Raw genomic sequence first — 5,263 nt, 5'->3', positions numbered from 1 at the left:
AAAGCTAGCTAGCACAACTTTGGATGTTCATTTACTCCAGTGCTGTTTACTAAACGGTTTCTCTGTCCTTTCTCCATTAATCTGCTTCTGATATATGTAAAAAGTTAGTTGAGCATGTTCTCATGGGTCTGAACTCTGTATGTTCTGTTCTACTGACCTACGTGTCTGTCCCTCCATCAACACCACAGAGGCTTGATTATCTGATTACTGTAGCTGCACAGTAAGTCTTCATATTGTGCAGGTCACTCCAAAGTTCTATGCTTTTTAAAAAAATTGCTTTTATTTTTTAAAATACATGACAGTGGAATGCATCACAATTCTTATTACACATATAGAACACAATTTTTCATATCTCTGTACGTCAAGTATGTTCACACCAATTCATGTCTTCATACATGTACTTTGGATAATGATGTACATCACATTCCACCATCATTGCTAACCCGCTGCCCCCTCCCTTCCCCTCCCACCCCTCTGCCCTAACTAGAATTCCTCCCATGCTCCCTCTCCCTAACCCACTATGAGTCAGTCACCTTATATCACAGAAAACATTTGCCATTTGTTTTTTGGGGATTGGCTAACTTCACTTAGCATCATCTTCTCCAACTCCATCCATTTACCTGCAAATATCATGATTTTATATTCTTTTATTGCTGAGTTTACTATGGGTATGACATTGCATACCCATCAGAATGGTTAAAAAAGAAAGTGAGGACATCAGATGCTAGTGAGGACATGAAAAAGCCAGTCCACTTGCATATCACTGATGGGAATGTAGAGTGGTACAGCCTCGGGAAAACAGTTTCGCAGTTTCCTAAAAGACTAAAAATACAATGACCGTATGACCCAGAAATGACAGCCTTGGGCATCGATTCCAGAGAAATGAAGTAATGATTACACAAAACCTGCACACCAATGTTCACAGCAGTCCAGAGACCCTTCAACAGGTAACTGTGAAACAAACTGTGGTATGTCCACACCGTGGAACCCTACTCAGCAATAAAAAAAGGAATGAATTTTGAGACACAAGAGAATTTGGAAAATCTCCAGAGAACTGTGCTGGGTGAGGGGGCACCAATCCAAAAAGAGTCACATCTTGTGTGATCGCATTTGTAAAGTGTTTTTGAAATGACAACATTTTAGAAAACAAGAACAGATTGGTGGTTTCTCTGCTCGTGGGACTGGGGGCAAGGGGCGGGGGCAGGAGGGAGGTGGGTGTTGATATCAAAAAGACCACAAGGTCCTCTTGGTGGACGGTGAGTGTTTTGACAGCTTGTGGATATGTAAACATAAATGGTGAAACTGTACTGAAAACTTGCACAAGTTTGAGTACAAGCAAAATTGGGAAATGTAAGATCACTGAATTGTGTCACAATCAGCATCTTTATGCTGACCGTACATGACTGTCCTGCAAAAATGTTATTATTGTTGAAAACTGGTAGGGAGAGAATTTTGGTATGATTTCTTAGAAATTCAAATGACCGTCCACTTTCCCAAACAGTTATCTGCTCTTGGATCTGTATACTCTTAGTGTTCAGACTGTCGCCTCCTTTTGATGGATTTGTGCTCTCTCCATTAGTTTTCTCAAATGCAAATAATACACATATCTTAGATATGTGGCAAACGTTGTTTTAGTTAAATCTTTGGTGAATTTTTAGTTATTTTCTTACAATATAACCATGTTTAAGGTTTTCTTTTTTAATTTCTTGCAGTGCTGGGGATAGAACCCAGGGACTCACTCATGCTGGCAAAAGCCCTACCCCTGAGCTCCAGACCTAGCCCTCCCATTTTTAATTTTATCAAAAATAAGAGAGTCTATTTCCTCCAATTTTGCTAACTTTGGAGTTATAGTTGAAGGAAAAACACTTTGCTAATTTAAAGACCAATAAAAAATTTCTCACTGTAGCTTTAATTTACATTTCTTTGTTTTCTAAGTCAAATTGATTTTTTTAAAATATGGTTTGGGGCCTGCTGCTTTTTCATTTGTGAAGCACCTGAATAAGCACCTGCCTCTTCTATTAGAGTCTTTTATGTTTTCCTAAAGCTTTACAGGTGCCATTTTTATATGAAGGGTACTAATATTCCCAGTTTACCCTTTAACTTTGATTATTACTGGTCTTGACATACAGAAATTAATAAAGAATTTGTTGAATCTAAATAAAAGATATCATATATTATGTAACTACAGGTAATTTTTGTTTTGTTCTTTTTATTTTTCTGAAAGGAGTATACTTCTCTCCCATATTTTGGGAAAGAAATTAATCACAATGAGAATATTTCATATCAAAAATTGAATGCTATGGATAAGTTGTGTTCAGGAAAAAGCTACAGCTTTTGGTGCTTTCCTTACTAGACATAAGGTAATAAATGCAAATGACCTATGCATTCTTATAAAGAAATGAAAATAAATAAAATAAGAATCTAGAGATACAGGAGGAAAGACTTAGAAAAATATAAAAGGAAAAAATAAGAAAATTAACTGGAAGCAAATTCAAAACCTGAGCCTTGGGAAATCTAAATCAGGAAGAGGCAAAGCAACAATAGAAAATTAAGAAAGGGGAAATAAAAGGAGATCAGGGGAGATTTTCTAAACCATGTGATAATTCTGTATCTTGTTCCAGTTTCAAATGTCATTGATATAGGTGAAATGTATACAATTAAATATAAACCCATTTAAAAAAATCCTTAATAGACATTCATCAGAGAACAAATTGGAAGATTTATATTAGAGAATAAATCCCTATGAAAGCAACAATTCAGAGAGGTTTACAGACTACATTTTCAACCTATCAAGGAAGAGATAACTGTTCTATTTAAACCAAGGATATATAGAAAGGCAAAGATTATTTAAAAAAAAACTTCAGCCAATCTCATTTATGAATATAAGTATAAAATGTTAAAGAGGAAGATGGGTGCAGTGGCACACGGCTGTAATTCCAGCGGCTCGGAAGGCTGAGGCAGGAGGATCATGAGTTCAAAGCCAGCCTCAGCAATGGCAAGGTGCTTAGCAACTCAGTGAGACCCTGTCTCTAAGTAAAATATGAAAAATAGGGCTGAGATGTGGCTTAGTGGTTGAGTGCCCCTGAGTTCAATCCTCAGTGTGTGTGTGTGTGTGTGAAAGAAGAAAGACATCAAGTCAAATCCTGAGTACACTACAACAACAGCTTCCCCAGATAAATTTAAGAAAAACTTGAACTAGGAACTCAAGGAGAGTTCAAGATTGAGAAGCTGACATATATTTATGTTCATATGACAGCATCGATCCATCAGTCATTTTGAGGAATGCAAAAACAGTACTTGATAAAAGACATCTATTGATGAGATTGAGAAAAAAGAAATTATTCCACGAAAGCACAGAAAGATGGGGCTGGGGATACGGCTATGGCTCAGTGGTAGAGTGCCTGCCTGGCATGCATGAGGCCCTGGGTTCGATCCCCAGTACCACAGAATTAAAAACGATATCAATTTAAAAAAAGAAGTACATAAAGAAGGTTACTGACAAAACAGGATGAAAATGTCTGCCTGGAACGTGTGGCAATGTCAAACTCACATGTGAAATAATAAGCACATTATCCAATAGAAGATGAGCAGCAACGGAGAATGCCTACAGCAACTTGTATTTAATGTTACTCTGAAGGCACTAGCCAATACAACAACGTGGAAGTGAGCACTGGTAACCTGAGAAAGGAGGAGACAGGAAAACCCAAGAGAATTAACTGGGAAACTATTCGGTCTAACTAGAACAGTGGTAGAGCATCTGCTGGCATACATGAGGCAGGTTCAGTCCTCAACACCACACACACACACACACATACACACACACACACACATAAAGAGAGAGAGAGAGAGAGAGAGAGAGAGAGAGAGAGATGTTGCTGATACAAGTGTACTGCAATGTCAGCTAGTTGTTTTGTGGATATCAATAAACTGATTCTAAGTTTCTGTGCAAAGAGCAAAAGACCCAGAAGAGGGAATCCTACATGGAAGAATAAGTCAGAGGACTGACACTACCCTATTTCAAAACCTCCAGTAAAGCCACAGTGATCCAGACAAATGGTAAAAAGAACAGTGAAATCAGCACATTGCAAGAGAAAACCCAGAAGTAAATCCACACCCAAAAGACCTGACAAGATCAATTTTAGAGGAGGTAGAGTTAATTTGGGGTTTCATAGTTTCCGAGGTCTCAGTCCATAGATGGCTGGCTCCATTCCTTGGGGCCTGTGGTAATGCAGAATACCAAGATAGAAGAGAGCAGCTCAGGACATGGCACCAGGAAGTAGAGAGAGCTCTGCTCCACAAGGACAAAATATGTACCCCAAAGGCATGCCTCCAGGGACCCACCTCCTCCAGCCATACCCTCCTGCCTACAGTTACCACACAGTGGATCCCTATCATGGAATAAGCATGTGTAAAATAACCCCAAAAGCAAATCTAGATGATGGCCCTACGACTTTCACAAAATGATGGGTCACAGATCAAAGCATAAAAAGCAAAACTATACTTCTAGAAGATAACATAGAAGATAACCTCGGTGATATTGAGCTCAGCAATGATATTTCAGATGAGCATGTGATCAACTTCAGGATTAGGGTTTGATCAAGGAAGACGCAGGTCTGTAAGAAGCAGCAGCAATGTGCAACAAGCTTTACTGGACACCTCTTAGGGGAGTGACTCACAGCAAAAGACCTTTCAGAGACAGTGGCACAGTCCACCATGCCTTAGGAAAAGGGAGGGGCCTCTTGGAGAGGGAAGGGGACACTTGAGAGGAGTCAGCCTTGCAGAGAGGTGAGGAGTCCCTGAGGGAGAGAGCTCCAAAGATCAGCAGAGGTGGCCTTTCATAGCTGCAGTTTTTGTCTTGTTTATATTTAACAAATATTGGATACAGTTTCATGGAGAACGCACAGTAGGCATGCTCTAGAAAACGGTTTATTTGACCATATTTAAAGCAATTGGATGTGTAAGAATTTGAGCTTAGTGTCTGTTGGCTTTGGGATAACCGTCCTAGCCTGATGTAATGGGCAACAACTGGGAGCATGTTAATCAATACACAGGGCCTATTTATGTAAGAGGCACAAGCATGTTCTAGGAAAGAAAAAAATTGATAATGTGGGCCTCATTAAAATTGAAAATATCTGCTCTGCAAAAGATACTGCTAAAAGAATTTTAAAATCAAAAACAAAAACAAAGACCGGGAGACAATATTTTCCAAATAAATAGCTAATAAATGACTTGTATGCAAAATATGAAAAAAAAATTCTTAAAA

The 5,263-nt window shown here is 38.7% G+C and overlaps 1 non-coding gene across 1 annotated transcript; it reads left to right on the top strand.

The window, feature by feature from the left end:
- Positions 1-3,374: 3,374 nt before the first annotated feature.
- On the top strand, positions 3,375-3,447 carry Trnaa-ggc (transfer RNA alanine (anticodon GGC)). Its single transcript has one exon. It is a non-coding gene; the product is annotated as a tRNA-Ala (tRNA).
- Positions 3,448-5,263: the final 1,816 nt, after the last annotated feature.

This window comes from Callospermophilus lateralis, chromosome 4 (assembly GCF_048772815.1).
Source record: "Callospermophilus lateralis isolate mCalLat2 chromosome 4, mCalLat2.hap1, whole genome shotgun sequence".
NCBI lineage: Eukaryota > Metazoa > Chordata > Mammalia > Rodentia > Sciuridae > Callospermophilus > Callospermophilus lateralis.
Note: the sequence above shows the minus strand (reverse complement) of the source record. Positions and strands in the feature narration are given on the sequence as shown.